The sequence below is a fragment of the Ochotona princeps genome, chromosome 2 (genome assembly GCF_030435755.1).
Source record: "Ochotona princeps isolate mOchPri1 chromosome 2, mOchPri1.hap1, whole genome shotgun sequence".
Taxonomy (NCBI): Eukaryota; Metazoa; Chordata; class Mammalia; order Lagomorpha; family Ochotonidae; genus Ochotona; species Ochotona princeps.
This window is the reverse complement of record NC_080833.1, coordinates 69,594,734-69,612,610: the sequence shown is the minus strand read 5'-3', so window position 1 is coordinate 69,612,610 and position 17,877 is coordinate 69,594,734.

Genomic DNA, 17,877 nt, shown 5'->3' with positions numbered 1-17,877 from the left:
AAAAGACAGAAGACAGAACAAGTCAATCAACCACCTCTGCTATATGTTGGCAATGAAAATACTGGGCAAACAGAGACTCAATGTTGGACTATGTCAATCAGTGGATTCTCCAACGACCTCTTTGTGCTGGGAGTGGTGAGAGTGGCAGCGATTCATAACTGGTGAAGTATCAAAACCACTTGAGCAAGACCCTCTGAGCATGCCCCACATCTGGGACCTGGGGTGGGTGGGAGACTGGGTGGGACTTCTCCCTTAAAAATCCCCATTTTACATCATTTATATTAAGGAAGCAATGCGGAACTAATTGTCTTGCCCATCTTCCTGTAGTGCTAGATCCTTTTTACCCTAATTATGTCAAAATTTTCAAAAAAATTAATTGGTTCAGAAAATAAATAAATAAAGTAAAATAAGAAATACTTAGTTCCTTACAGAAAAAAAAACAATAAACACGAAACCTACACATTATCTTACCCAAAAGGCTGAAGTGTGATAGACATTGAAATCTTAGTACTAGATTTTAATTCCAACTGTGTATACAAGTGTTTATGTAACAATAAGAAACTCACTATCCTCTCTGAGCTTATCTTAGTGAATACAATTATTATGAGAAGTTATTTTTGCACAGTATCTTAAGTAGAAATTCAAGAAGCACAAATTACTCTAAAATAATTTTATTTCTACTTATGTAATTTGTGTGTGTGTGTGTGTATTTCACTTTGGGATAAAATCATATCCTTGTTGAATTGATACAGTCGCATCTGTTTACAAGCAGAAGGCTTGCAGCATGTAATGGTCTTTGTGTTTCATGCTATTTTCACTTTTTGCTTTAACTGTCATTAGGAGTAACAGTGTGCTTACATCCTCTTCTGTTGCACCTAATGAATCTCAAATTTCTCATTTCCTAATTTTCTACAGTTTCATTCTGAATAAACCTAGTAATAATATAATTTACATTACAATTTATACAAGACAGAATATATAAACAAATACTACCTGATAAGAGATCAAATTTTTATTTTACAGTGCATTTCAATCCAGAATGTCATTCAGACTTGGGATCCATGCAGTTCTGGTGAGGTAGTCAACACAATCATTTAAACCTACCATGTTGACTTGTTCATTGAAAACATATCCCACCCCTCTGAGAAATGTTCGTTTCTAATGATGGGTCAAGTGCACTCTTTTTTTTTTTTTTAAAGTCCAGACCTATTTACGATTTTACTAAGATTTTGGATGGGCCTATTACTATGATTATTTTAATTTTGAAAATAATGATTTAGAGAATTAAAAGAAACACTATTAAAATAATGAAAGAGAGCACAGTGGCATAGCAAGCTAATCCCACACCTGAGGTACATGCATTTGTGGACCCCTGTGAGTCTGGGTGCTCCATTTTCAAACTAGCGCCCTTCTAATACACTTGGATAAACAACAGAAGGCTACCCAAGGTCTTGGACCCCCGCATCCATGTGCAGCTTCCAGAAGCTCCTGGCTGTCAGCTTGAGGCCAGCCTAGTTATGGCCCTTACAGCCATTTGGGAAGTTAACCACCAAATGGAAGATCCCTCTTCCTTTCCCTTTCCCCTTCTCTGCAACTCTTTCAGTCAAAATAAATGCATCTTCTTAAAATGACAACAAAATGCTTTAAAAAGAATCAGGGATCTTTTTATTAAATCAACCAAACAGTAAAATAGATAATAGTTTACTGGCACAGTGGTTGACATCTAGAGAACATTTTATAAATATTAGTTATCATAAATAAAACTTCACTAGTAACTACATCTTTTGTCCATTTCGCCAACATATAATTTAATGAGCAATGCAATTGTACCACATTTTAAGGGGACAGCAGTACAGTTTATCATTAAAATTTGATGACAATCTTTGCAAAGTGAATATTAAGCGAAAAATATTCATTCCTAAAATCTGAGTTAAAGAGTAAAGGAATGTTTGTTCAGGGGCAAATTGCAACTAGGCATATATCACCACTGTGATAGGCATGAACTTGTCAATGAAAAAGAAAACCAATATATGCAATACAGTCTTAACTGGTCAGCTTAACAGATTGAAATTCTATTAATTCTGTTTCTATTACACTGTTTAATTCTCCCTCTCTCTCTCTGCCTCTCTCTCCCTTCTTCTCCCTTACATAAAGTGAAAGAAATTATGAACATCCCCTTATTAGTTACAAATTAAAGAAAAATATATTCCATACAGAACAAAGTGGCTCTAAACAAAATAATAAAATAAGGGTGATCAACACACTATTTGTCTTTAAACTTTGTTAAATTGACAGACTTTAAAGTGACTTAAAGATGCGGATGTCTCTCTGTGTCTATCACATTGATAGAGTAGCCTCGGCAACAGCATGCCATGTTGCAGTTGCTGTGGTAACAAGATGTTTTTCATTGAAGAACAGTTAATATGATGGCATATAAATAGCATGTGCAGAGTATATTGTCTTTGAGTGAATGACTTTTGCCCTTAGACCAAAAGAACATGTTTTCTTCCTTTCTGAAAGACTTGTCTATTTTTTGATGTGCATATGTATCTAATAGACCAGTGATCACACAACCCTCTTTGAAACTATACAGTGTACAGATCAGCAGTGAGAGAATAAAAAATATTGATTCAACTCAGTATATATGGTTAAAAGGAGTTGATGGGTTAAAAATCACCATACTTCCAAGGCCACTTCATCATTAATACTGATAGTACAGTACTAATTTCTTATAATTTGGCACAAGGGCTACTAACACATCTGGGATCTGGGGTTGGTGGGTGACTGGGTGCAGCTTCTCCCTTAAAATCTCCTTTTACATCAGATATATTAAGGAAGCAATAAAAAAGAAGATGATGGGCAGTGCTAATGGCAATCAAACTAACTTCCTTCATATGTCATATATATATATATACATATATAATACATACATATACATATATACATTATTATTACACTTATGTACATTTAAATTAATATAATATTAAATTTTATATTTTACTTTTTAATATGAATGTAATAATGCCAGAAGGAAAAAGTAAGCAGTGGTTAAAATATTCCAAAGTAGTTTTGTAGGCAGTGTGTGATTAGATTGAGTGGTTCTATATCAATTTTCATAACAATTTTTATATAATTTATTTGAAAGGCAGAGCTACTGACAAATAATGAGCTTCTATGCACTCCCCAAATGCTACAGTGTTCAAGTCTGGACCAAATAAGAAACAGGATCCAGGCAATCAGTTCAGATCTACAATGTGGCTCAGGACCCAGTTATGTTGGTGATCATCTCTTTCCATATCCAGAATCTATACTGCAAGAAAGCACAGTCAGTGATGTGAGACTTGAATGTCTGAAGCAATATCTAACCTACTGGACAACCTGCTCCTGTATTCTAGTTCTTATTCAATACAATGGCTCAGTTTATTATTCTTTTTTAATTAATTTATTCATTAATTACATTGTATTACATGACACAGTTTCATAGGTACTAGGATTATCCCCACTCCTCCCCAAACCCTCCCTCCATGGTGGATTCCTCCACCTTGTTGCATAACCACAGCTCAAGTTCAGTTGGTATTCCCTCATTGCAAGCATATACCAAACATAGAGTCCAGCATCCTATTGTCCAGTCAAGTTCAACAGCTTCTTAGGGAGACCCTCTCTGGTCTGAAGGCAGAGCCAGCAGAGTATCATCCCGATCAATTAGAAGCTCCAACATACCATCAGCAACAATCCAGGTACAATGAGGCTGGTTCAGAGTCCACTGATTGACATAGTCCATCCGAGCGCTGGAGCTGGGTGGGGGTCGGGACAGATTTGGTTGTGATAAAAACAGTACACAACACAAAATGCCAAGGCGAGGCTGCCTGTGCCAGTTAGGAACGCAGCACCCAACCAGCACACTTCCCACTGGTTTAGGTGAGGGTTGAGTGTGTGATGGACAGAGCCAGGATGGACTGCAATACTCATTGGTTCCGGTGGAGGTCGGGACTGAGAATAGAACCAACCCAGCAGTTGCAACCACCAGCTGATCGGGGTGATGGAATGTGGCGGACACTGTGCTTACTAGTACATACAGGAACCTGGTCTGGGAACACCTCAAAGTTTCTTTGGGGATCCCCTCAATCAAAATGGAGGAATCAGAACATTAACCAAGAAAAGATGGAAGATGGAGTAGATTAAGCAACCACCTCAACTATTTGTTGGCAGCGAAATACTGGACAAGAGGAGACTCTATGATGGACTATGTCAATCAGTTTATTATTCTTTTAAAAATTTTTAATTTTCATTTATTTATTTGAAATGTAGACTTACAGAAAGAGGGAGAGAGAGAGTAAGAAAAAAAGGGAGAGGGAAAGACAGAGATTTTCCATCTGGTGGTTCACTCCCAAAATGCCTACAAACAGATAATGCTGATCCAAGATGAAACCAAAGACAGTGTCTCCCATATGGGTGACAAGCTCCCCAGTTCTTCTGCCATTTTCCACAGCCTTCCCAGGTGCATTAGTAGAGAGTTGGAGCCCTCAAAATTCTGATTATTCTAAGGATGATGGCATTACAGGCATTAATCTGATCTGTTGCACCATGACACTGGCTACAATTTATATATACGTTTCAAATGCAGTGCTTATTTTATTTGTTTCATCAGTGTAGTATATTTCAAATTAAAGTTGTTCGCCAATCATTATTCTATTCCTACATTTACTCATTGAATGCTGTGTAAGTTGCCATTGCATCGATGCTAAAAAAAAAAAAAGAAAGAAAGAAAAGGAAAAGTTGCTTTATACAAATAGACAAGTTCTTTTGTATGAAATTTACTTATTTTTATTGGAGATGCAAATTTTTATAGAGAAAAAGGAAAGATGGATATCTTTCACCTTTTGGTTCATTCCTTAATGGTTTTAATATCCATATAAATAACAATATGCATTTTTATTTAAAAGGAAGATTTGTAGAGAAAAGGATAGCTAGAGAGAGAAAAATCTGCCATCTGTAGGTTCATTTTCCAAATGGCCACAATGTCTGTAGCTGAGCTGATCTGAAGCTAGGACCAGGATCCTCTTCCAGGTCTCCCACGTGGGTTCAGGGTTCCAAAGCTGTGGGTCATCCTCTGCTGCTTTCCCAAACCAAAAGCAGAGAGCTGGATCTGAATTGGAGCAGCCAGCAAACAAACTGGCTCCTATATGGAAAACTGACACTTGCAGGTGGAGGATTAACCATTCCGATGTCCCAAACAGACAAGTTCTATGAGTCAAAAACCTAAATATTTAGTATGGGCTACAGAAGGACATGCCATAAACAACAGCACTGCAGCATCATTTTATTCCATGTTAGATATGCACAATGAAAAAAAAAACAGTTAGATGGTCTGGGTTTTAAGGCTTGATAAATTCAGAGATTTCTTACAGACATGATAACCAAATTGAGCATTGAAATGTTTAGGAAAGTTGGGCCAGCACATTGGCTCAACTGGCTAATCCTCCACCTCCAAACACCAGCATCCTATATGGGCAGCAGTTTGTGTCCCAGCTGTTCTACTTTTCATCCAGCTCCCTGTTTATGGGCTAAGAAAATAGCAGAGAATTGTCCAGATCCTTGGGATCCTGCAGCCACGTGGGAGACCCGGAAGAATCTCCTGGCTCCTGGATTCAGATCAGCTTAGCTCCAGTCATTGCGGCCATTTGGAAAGTGAATCAGCAAATGGAAGATTTTTCTCTCTGTGTCTCTCCTCTCTGTAACTCTTATTCTAAAACAAGGGAAAAAATGTGTGCAAGATATTAGTCAAGAGCTCTATTTCAAGAAAATTCATTCTGAAAATAATCAAAAGGCAAACATGCTAGAGAGAGCAGTGTTTTTAAAGAACTAGCCAAGTTTGGTAATTTGCCATCAATTGCCATCTGATTGCTGACATCTTTTAAGGATAAAAATCTGTTACATTTTTGGGATATTGGATGAGGTGCAACAAAGAAGAGACAATAAGAAAGCTACTGGAATTTAGCCCTCTTCAGGTTTAGTGCATACCTGTTGACCAAACCCTTTAATGAAAAGGACCAAAGGAAATCAAAATTCATTTTTGAACTAGGGGTTATACCAAGGGAGTGGTTCTAGTAACTGCAAAGCTGATTAGGCAGGAAGGTTATGTTTTAAATTAAAACTGGTTAAATGTCTTGAAAGATAAAAAGGACTTTTAAAATTCTCATCTACTGCTATCTCATCAGAAAAGAAAAGGAGTCGCTCAATAAAATAGAGGAAATTACATGAAAGAACCTGTAGAGTTGAAAAGTTCATAGAAGACTAACAGGAATGCAAAGTAGGTTCATATGGAAGTTGGGTTAGGGAAAGTACACCCAGCCTTAGCTCACACATGATCATAATCTGAGGTATGTATTGTTTACAGTTTTGTTGTGCAAACAGAATTCACTGACACAAAGCTAATTGGCATAGGGTACCATATACCTAGGCAACAGGATAGAGTCTATTGCTCCCAGGCTACAAATCTGCAAAGCACATTGCAGTTCTAACAAGCTGCTGCAACACAGTGAAAAGGATTTTCACACACAGAAAGAAAGAAAGAAAGAAAGAAAGAAAGAAAGAAAGAAAGAAAGAAAGAAAGAAAGAGTGAGTTAAAAACCCACATAGGGCATCTAACAGAACCACTTACTGGACCAGAAGCTACTCTAGGTAAATCAGTGTGTGGTGTGAATATGAAAGCCAAGGACACAACTAAGCACTACTAAAAACTTACCAAACATTGAACTCTTAGACTAATCCACTCTTGTTCTTTAAAACTCTTACTCTTTAAAATCATCCAGTCTTAAAGTATCTTTTTCTTACTTTGTAAGCTTTATCATTTTATTCTTCCAAACTATAGATTAAAACACACTTTGTATAGCTACACAAAAATATTTTCTTTCATTTTTCTGCAGTATTGTTTCTATTTTTAATTATTTAATTTCTGCATGTTCTTTAGCGAAACTAAGACACAACCAAATACATGTATTCCTCCCTGGCTACTCAGAATTGTGCAACTTTTGTCTCATCTTTACATATTCTCCCGTTGCCAGGTATTCAGATGCAGTAGCTTTTATGAAGTTATCATTTCCTGTGATTATGAGTTCTGGACACTAGACTCTAGGACTTTCCTACCTGACAATTTTCTTGAGGAGGTTCTGTCTCTTTGCAGAAATATGCCTGTGATTGTTCTCTTGCTTTGCTTCATTTTACAGAGTTAATTTCTGAAAAAAATAATCATGATGAAGTTGGATAATCCCGTTATAAAAATCCTGCATGACCTGGGTCCGTGTCTTCAAACTTCCACAGGAATTTCAGAATCTGCAGAAGCTTTGGCTGAATTCTTCACTGCAAATTGTCTTGGAATTTCTTCTGTCTTCTTTCGTTATCTTATTTTTTTTTCTTGCCTGGTTTTCAGCTATGTATCTACCAAGCAATAGGTGTTTTTTTCAGGTTATAATCTGATGAGATAAATGTGCTCCCTCATTACCTGAAAATTCGTTACATGGTACATGACTGTGACAGCTTTTAGGCATCACATTTTAAGGCAAATAAGTCGTGCCACAACATACTCAAAGAGTAGTGATTAAGATATTGAAAATTCAAAATTAATGGGAGGGCTGGAGAGTTACAGAAGGTTTAATTGAAAGAAGAAAGAAAGGCTTGCCTTAGAAAAGAGACTCAAGGAAGAACAAAGTCAGACTAACTATTTAAAGAACTGAAATGTGGAAGAGGAATGAAGTTCTTTAAAACATTATTGGGTAATCAGGGTGAGCTTAACCTTAGGGTATATAATGAATAATTTTCTGACCTGTATAATAGCCCAAATATCAAATGAGTTTTTCTTAGCAAGAGCAATGTCTCAGTCACCGGCACTCGGTCAACAAGAACTGAAAAGCTGGCAGGAAGAGGTGATATCAGATGCTGTGAATAATATTAATCTTTTCCAAAGCAGAGATTGAGTTTAATCTCATTTTTCATATTTTATTTTGCTGTTTTATTGTATCTATTTTTGCAAAGTATTGTGGTGCAGAGAATTTAAAATTATGGGTTTATTTACATGAATACATTATTATCTTAGGATTTTATAAAAGAAATCAAATATGAACATGTTATTTGCTAGTTCATATGAAATCTATAATTTCAATTGTAAACTATGATAATACAGCAAAGACCTTTTGAAAAATCCTTAATAAGATTCAGAATTAAATGATCATAAAAGTCATGAACAATTTTCATCCTTGCAGCTAGATCCAGGATTTTGGGGGTCATTGCTGCTCTTTATTCCTAGATAGAACTGTAGCTTTCCTTTAATGTAAAAATATTGTATGTTCATATTATGGAAGATCCAGACTACATAAACAAGTCCTAAAGACATAAACTCTGTAAGCAATTCATTCGTTGTCATTACAAAAAATATCAAACAAATGTGTAGTAGTGAGCAAACTCCTTAACAATAGCTTTAAGAAATTGCATTTACAATATACAATTTCTGAACCTTCAGAAGACTTCAACTAGTTCAAAGAGAAAATGCCTAGAACAGAATGCATCATTAAAACAGCAAAGAAAGGAGATCAGGATCTAGACGTCAGCTTCACGGAAGCCAAACCTGCTTGCGCTTTCAAAGTAGGGCAGAGGCAGGGTGATTTTTGTGTCTTCTTCTCTGTTTTTTCTGCTGAGCATCATTTGGATATTTTAGCGTCATTATAACCATAGAAAATTATGAACTTATACATTCAAACACTGAATCTCACCTGCAATTGGCTTGGCAGAGTCAGATCAAATGATTTCATGAGCCATATGCTGTCTGTGGGCAAGACATTCACCTTTGCTGCTATAGAAACTAAGAGTCAACACTGGTGTCGGGACCAAGAGAGTCAGATTCCTGTTTTCTTCCTCATCTTCAATATCTGATGAGAGATCTCTTTCTGGCTTACCTTACAAATGGTAGTCTTCCCACTGTGTGCTCTCATGGCCTTTCTCAAAGGAGCATACAGCATACAGCATACAAAGAGGGAGGCAGTCTCTTTCTCTCTCTCTCTCTCCATCTTATTCTCCCATCTTCTCCGCTTATTATCTTTGTAAAGGCTTATTTCCAAATTTCCAATTACCATCACATTGTACATGAGAAATTGAACGGACACATTTTGGGAGGATGCAGTTTAATCTTTAGATCATATCCACAAGATCAAGTTTGGAAACAGATTGCATAGAACCTTGAAGATCATAGGAATGACTTGGGCTGATTATCTTTGAAATTCTTTACACAGAGAATTTCATAATTCTGTGTTATATCAGGCCTTAGAATTTATTCTCATCAATCTGGGATTTTCCCTTAGAGTTAAAATCATAAGAGACAGAAGTTAACATGCTCACCTTGAGCCTCAAATGACAGTTTTAAATGCTGGTTTTGAATCCAATTGGAGTAATTTTTCTGAATTTATTAGCCAAATCCTATATCATAAACGTTACAATTAAAACTGATTTAATTTAATATGCAAATGTATTCAGAAATGTGCAAAACAAGATTGATAGAGCAAGCAAAATATATCTTCAGGTCTTACCACAGGGGTCAGAGAAAGAAAACAGGTTGCAAGAAACAAAAATCCGGGCCCGGCACAATAGCCTAACAGTTAAAGTCCTTGCCTTGAATGCGCCAGGATCCCATATAGGCACCGGTTCTAATCCCAGCAGCTCCATTTCCCATCCAGCTCCCTGTGTGCAGCCTTGGAAAGCAGACGAGGACGGACCAAAGCTTTGGGACTCTGCACCCACGTGGGAGACCTGGAAGAGCTCCTGGCTCCTGGCTTCGGATTGGCTTAGCTCCACCTGTTGCGGCCGCTTGGGGAGCAAACCATCAGATGGGAGATCTTCCTCTCTGTCTCTTCTCCTCTCTGTACATGTGCCTTTCCAATAAAAATAAGTCAATCTTAAAAAAAAAAACAGCAAAAGAAACAAAAATTCCTTTAACACAGTTTGTGCTTGGTCTATTATACCAGTCTATTTATATTAGATATGTAATGGTAAACCACCTAGTTAACACAAAAATGGGGTAGATGCTACTCAATTTAATTACACAAATTCCTGCTGTGTACTTTAAAAGTATACTAATGGACTAATAGATAATAGAACATGTCTAGTTGCCACTAAGGATTAACTACTCAGCACATCTGTGTCAGAGATTTTTGGCAGAGTATCTTTCTGTTTAACCAGAAACTAGCCTACCCAGTAGCAGAATCGAATTCAATCTTCTTTTAATGTCATGGAAAAATAAATTCAGCTCTAAGAAGTAGTTAAAGTTACGCATTAGAATTATCATCAAGGTAGAGTTACTTACAAACTTTTATAAGCATGTAGTATTTTCAGTCCAATAATAATAACTGCTGCTATTATTATTATCCTTATTATTATAGAGACTCATGTTGTTTTATTCCAAAATTACATTTATCTTATATGATATAATGTAGAACATTCTATCCAATGTAAGCCCATGAGGAAAAGAAAAAGAGGAAAATACAGTCATTTGTGTATCAGCTCAAACAGGACTTTAGAGTTCAGTTATCTAACCTTCTCACTTTATAAATGAAAGAGGTGACCCACAGAGATTAAGCAGTGAGATCTGAAATAGGAATGATTTGATCTTGCACAAATGCAATGATTTCATCTCTACCCACTCATTCAGCTGCAAATGTAGTCCGACAAATGAATCATGATTTTAAAAAAAAAATAAAGTCTGAACCATAGGACTGAACCCTAACAGATAGTCTTTATTGTGTTATTAACAACCAAGTACAGTTTCAAATCCAGATAAGAGGAATAATATTTTCGTAAGATGGTCAAACTCCTGACATTTCTGTGTGATTGTTAGGTCTGTAAGGTGTTTGGTATATTGATTTAGCTCATTCCAATAAGCTGAACAGCTTTCTATCCTAATTCAAACCATCTCCCAAACCAGTTTTCAAATCTAAAAGGAAGGAAGACATCCAAATTTAACAAATAATAAAAATTATCCTTGCATAGATTTCTGCAAATGGGAGATTTTCACACGGATTAAATCTGTGCTGTTTATCCATGCTGAGCAAATTATCAAGAGAATACTTAACAAGAAAAGATACCAAAGACTTTTGTTATAACCCTGTTCAACCAAGGGTCTTGGCTTTACTGCAATCAATGCTTATGGTCACAGTTATAAGGTGACGACTCCTGTAATACTGTCAGGAATTATAGCTCAGAAAGTAATACGAAGCAGGGAAACCAGTAAAGCTGACCTAACAAAGACAGATATGAAATTAGCAGTGGACTAGAGATAACTTTATGCCAGTTGCTAAGGGCAACATACAACTGATGGATAATGTAATAACACATATTAAGCCACACTTACACTAAATAAGATCACAACATCATTAATATCCATAGCAGCAGGGGCACTGCGCTGACCGAAGTAAGCAAAGGTGTTGCTGATGACTGTGTCTTGGGGAAAGGCCTAGCCACTTAATGACCTGGTACGATGCATAACAGGAGGTGGGGAAAGGACACTGCAATTTCAGCTTCATCTGTCTTTGCTTTTGCTTAAATAGTCCCTGGACCTCTGCGTTTCTTTTCAATGTTACTAAAGATAACAGAGTTAATTCTATTTTAATACATTCCTTTTTTCATGTTCACAGATCTAAATGTGTATGAAATTTTAGTATGTCCTATAACCCTTTCCGCTTAGGACTGCCTCTTTGATATGCCTGTTATTCTTCTTTTGGTTTCTTTTTCATTTTCTTTCTCAAAAATGATAAAAAAAAATTTTATTATTCAAACCTTTTTCTTTCCTCCCCTCTGCAGAGAAATAAATAGGTAAAGAGAAGAGAAGGGAAGGAAGGGAAGGGGAGAGGAGAGGAAGAGAGAGAATAAGCAGAAAAGAAGAGGATACGAGGGGATTATTTATACGAGAGGATATCCTTAGATAACATCAGGGAAACAATTCCATGCCTCTGAGTGTTCACCTTTCTCTGCTCCTATGTGTCTGTGAAGGTAGCTAACCAGAGCATCTACTGTGACATCCCAGAAACCTTTCTTCATCCCTTTGAATGCCTCAGTATCATTAGAAGCCAATAATAAACTGGCACTTGCTGCTATTAATTACCTTGAGTCCTTCTGATAGCATATACCTGGATAGAAAGTGTGTCATAGAAGGACAATGCCAGGCATTACAACTGTTTCTGGAATATTACTGTGCAGGGATAGCTTGGGTTGGAGTATTTTAGCTTTATTAAATACCCTCTTCTATTGATGGGCAGTTCTGTGACTTGTACAGTCTACTCAATATATGCAAAACCTCAACGCCAGAGTGTTATTAAGATTCATGAAAAACTAAAATTCATCTAGCCAGTCATTCATACCTGATATTTAAGGATTTAAGTAGCCTGTCCAAAGTCAGTCAACAGTAATTATAAAATTGTAATGATCCTGAAGAATTCTTAACAAATAATAATGCTGGCAACAAACCAAGCAACAGTTTCAAGACATTAAAAGCCATGGGCTGTGCATTCATGTTGACCCAGTTTAAGTTCTAATTTCAGCATTATTGAGGATCTCAGACACTCAGCATGTCACTGCCCTGTGTTGGTTTCCTCATCTGCAAAAAGGAGTATAAAATGTATTCACTCAGTTGCAGAAATGTAATGACTAAAGATTTAATAAGGTAATTAACATATAGCGTTTTAAGACATTGCCACACAAAAATATGCAAAAAAAATTCATGCCAACATTAAGGGAGCAGCAGCAAAGTTAGCAGAGCTGGGTGGTACTTCAATGGTGCTTTCTCCTGAATCTCCTTTTATCTTTCCTTTAAATCTTCCCCATTCCCATTTTATCTCTCTTTTCATTACTCCTTTCCAAGAATGTACACTTCATTAAGCTTAGATGTGGCTTTGTTCATTCCAGTTTCTGAAACAATGCCAAACACATAATAGGGACTTGATTAATATAATGGAACAAATCCATATGAGACCTGAAATCTACAATACTGTGTCCAATAAGATAATTTTATGGCTTTGGGAATTTTTCAGTAATCTCATGCACAGATTATTCCTTAATTTTTGTTTACAAATTATTTCTGTAAGATATTGGAACTCCAACTTTCCTCTGTGATTCCCCAATGTCTGTATCCAACTGACATTTACACTTTTTCAGTTTGCTGGGACCCTACCAGCTCTGTGCTTAATCATATGGGAAGACATGCTGACACTCGTCCATCACAACATGAACAATGGTACCTTGTTTTTTGCAACCTGGTACTTCTGCTGAATTGAATGAAAACCATTGTATGTTTAAACGTTTGAAGTTTCAAGTTTACTATTAACCTTCTGTTTAAATTGGGTACCTTATTGTTTTTCTAGAACCTCAGTTCTATAAAGATGAAAAGTTTAGATTCTATGATTTATTGCAAAAGTCTCTTCAAGTTCCTAAAGATCCTGGGCTTTCTAGGAAGAACAGTCACTTTATACAAACAAACTTTAATAAATTCATGTTTGATAGGTAGGAATTCTACTGTCACAGCATTTTGTCTGAAATTCACATGACTCCGTGATCTTTGTCTATCATACCTTTGGGGGAACCAAACTTATCATATCCTAGTGGATTGTGGCTTCCAATTCACTCCCACCCAAGAACTGCAGAAAATTCAGCTCAAAGTCCTTGGCATAGGAAGACATATTACCAAAACTTCAAAAGAAATGTATTTCTGGCATGATCTCATGCCCAGGAGTACTGGAGACTTGAGAAAGCAACACACTGGAGAGGGCAACATTAGGGGTAAAAGGTTGTCAACTGGAAATATTATTCATGAAGTAAGGGCAAACCTGGCCAGCTCCTTCATTCTTATTCATTAAATTTCTCAATTTCATCCTGGCCCACATAAACTCTTCTTGTGATCTAGAGAAAATTCACTTGGCAGTGTGTCTGCAATTCATCTGTAAAACAGTGATAACAATAAAGACACATATTTTATCTATCTGTTGTGAGGATTAACAGAAAATAGAACTGTCAGTTTACATTTAAAATATACCAATAAATTATATGTATGTCTATGAATTGAGTACTCCACAGCTTTCTAATTTTTCTTTTTTTGTAAAACTTGTTGCTTCAGCCAAATCTTAGAATTTTTAAAAAACAGGAACTGCATTTTTAGCATAGTAAATCATACTCCCCAAAGAAGTAGGAAGGCTTGCATCAAAACCTATCTATACAAAGAAGTAACCACTCTAATATAATATACTCCACAACTCAAAATAAATATTTAAATTCTGAGCTTTATTTTTAAAATTTTGGAAATCTAGTGGCTATGTAAAAATTATGCACATTTATGGAGTGTTGTGTGTTGTGTAAGTCCAGCCAGAGCAAATATTTTTCTTTTCTTCAAGCTGTTAACATATATGTGTAGGGTGACTCTCCAAAACCCATTTGTTCAATATGACAGCATGTCATCTATTGTCTGTGTGCAATAGGATCCCAGAACTTCTTACTTCTATATATATATATATATAACTGTATCTAATGTCCATTAATCAAATCTTTCATATGCCATTCTTCCCCTTCCCTCTGAAGCCTCTGGTAATCACGATTATGTTCTTAAAAGCTATGAGAATTTTTAGACCCCCCCACACAGATGAGATATTTATCTTTTGGTGCTTGATTTATTTCATTTAAAATGGTGACCGCCAGTTCCATTCTTTTTTAAGGCTGAATTGTATGCCGTTGTGTGTATGTACCACATTTTCTCTTTTTTTTATTAATTTTATTTTATTTATTTCTTTATTATATTTTTTACAATCTTTATGTAGTTAATTACGGTAAAAAAGGTTCGGGGGCTATAGGGAAGTGGGTAAGACTATTATGTACCACATTTTCTTTCTCCATTTGCCAGTGGGTAGATGGTAAGGTAGTTTTCATCTCTTGGCTGTTGTTGATAATGCTATAACAACATGGGAGTGTAGGTGTCTCTTCAACAGCCTGGCTTACTTCTCTTGGCTGTATACTCATCAGTGGGATTACAGGATCATATAATAGCTCTATCTTATTTTGTTTCTAATTAAACTCCATATTGTTTTCAACAATGACTGTACTCATTTATATTTTTGCCGATAGAGCACAAGGTTACCATTCTTTACATCTTAACTAACAGCTTTTTAAAAAAAATAGATAACCAATCACTCTGGAATGAGATAATATATTATTACATTTTTGATTTGTATTTCCTTTTTTATTAGTGATACTGGACACTTATTGAACTATTCCGACATTGCCAGTTACATTTTTTTCTTTTCTTATTCAGTTGAGTAAGGTGTTGTATTCTCTTATATACTGGTTCACTTCTCAAATGACCATAGTTTGAGCTGGGGACTCAATCCATGTTTTTTAAATAGGTGTTAGGAGTACAGCTGTTTGCACCATCACTGCTGCTTCCCAGGGACCGCAGTCACAGAAATCTAGAATCAGGAACCTATTCCAGGAATTAAACCCAGGCACTCTGCTATGGGCAGCAAGTGTTGTAATCAGTGTTCTACGCACTAAGCTACCCTAACAATGATACTTAAGCTTTAATGTGAGTTTGGGAGTGAAAATTCAAACATGGGGCCCGGCAGCGTGGCCTAGCGGCTAAAGTCCTTGCCTTGAACGCCCCGGGATCCCATATGGGCGCCGGTTCTAATCCCAGCAGCTCCACTTCCCATCCAGCTCCCTGCTTGTGGCCTGGGAAAGCAGTCGAGGACGGCCCAGTGCATTGGGACACTGCACCCGCGTGGAAGACCTGGAAGAGTTTCCTGGTTCCCGGCTTCGGATCGGCGCATACCGGCCTTTGCGGCTCACTTGGGGAGTGAATCATCGGATGGAGGATCTTCCTCTCTGTCTCTCCTCCTCTCTGTATATCTGACTTTGTAATAAAAATAAATCTTTAAAAAAAAAAGAAAATTCAAACATGGATGTTCCTTGTCACAAGAGAGAAAAATGAAATAATATTATATTTACTTATAAGAGCTTGTGGTTATAAAACAGAAATCTTTTACAAAGCAAAATAAGTGGTAATAACGTTGGTACAACTCATGTGAGGAAAATGAATATGCATCACAGAAATTTTGTCACATAATAGTTATCTTCTGTATCTATAATAGATTATAATGAGACCATCCATCAAATCAGCCTGGCCACCGATTCTCTTATCAGCAATGTAAATTAATTTAATACTCACTTTATAAATTTCAATCTTTGTACTATTCAGAGTAGTGAACTTGACTTTACCTAAAAGAACTGCTCCTTCCAGTACCAATAATATCTCTAATCAGTCTGTTAATGTAGGATCCTCAGACTTTTAGTTTCATCCAATTACTTATAGGAAAGTTGATGCAGTGCCTCACTTAAGACTGAATAATAGTGCTGGGACAGATAATTTAAATCTAAAGCTTCTTAAGCCAGCTGCCTCATTAAGAGGTAAGCCAGTAACTGATATTTTTAATTTAACACTCTTTTCTGGAGATCCTCCATCAACTGGGATACGTGCCAGAATAATACCCTCATCAAGGAAGAAGTAAAACAGGCTTGAAACGTTGTGGTGAAGAAATGAAAGAAATTGATCTCAGCTTATTTTTCACAATCCACATCATTCACTTGGTAGCCACCCAATACAAAACCTAAATTCAAATGCTTTGAAAAAGGAGAGATAAAGAGACTGTGAAAGGGGGTATGAAGACTATACGGAAGTTCATGTCAGGAACAAAAAGAAGGGGGAAAGACCAAGAACACAGCACCTTTAGAATGTAAGAAGGATAAAGCAAAATCCATACGTATCTCTGTATGAGTTCATTAAGTGTTTCTGAATGACTCATGCATTAACATATACTGAGGTCACATTGTTATGTTATGAATCCAGCACAGAATGAACACCATAGGTGATCCAGATGGAGATAAAACTGGAAAAGAGGAAACAATTAATACAACATGGGAAGCATTAATATTCTTAGGCTGATGTAGGCAAATGGAGTAAGTACAATCACAGTTCAAAGAAATTTTGTGTTCTCTTTTCTTTTCTACTTCTAGTGTCATACAAAGGGACAACTTAATATAAGATTTTATGCTTATCTTCCCTCCTATAAACATTAAATTATGAATAGAACAATCTTAATTCATCATATTTACACAAATCTATTAATACTATATAGCTTGTCAAATAATATTTTGTTAATTACTTGATAAACCTAGAAACTTACTCAAAATAATCTCTTAATTAAATGGAGAGGATTTGGATTTTTAATGAGTGCATATATTATAGAATAATGCAACTTACTCAGACAAAAGGTGTGGCTTAGTGACTTAAGCCTCTGCTTGTGATGCAGGCATCACACATTGAGTTGCAAGTTTTGAGTACTGGCTCCTCTATTCCTCATTCATCTTCCTGCTAATGAATCAGAAGAAGTTCAAGTGGTTGGAACTCCGATACCCACGTAGATGAATTAGATGAAGGTCCTGGCTTCTACCTAGCTCAAACCTAGGTGCTGCAGCCATTTGATTAATGACCCAATGGATAAAAGCTTTCTCTCTTTTATTCTCTCTCTCTCTCTTTGTGTGTGTCTCTCTCTTCCAAAAAAAAAAAAAAAAGGTGAATTAAAAAATACAGTAGCTTTTACTAGTAAGATATTAATGCAATCATTAATAATTTTCTTTTTATTTGTTTTCTTTAAAAATATGTATGCTGAGGAAAATTGTTCCCACAAGTAAGTAGATATAGTGAGGAGTTTTGTCATGGAAACACTACTCAAGTCTTTGAACATTTTCTGAAGTACAAGTGGGAAATTATGCTGTAGTCTGTACTATTTATTCTAGCCAGTC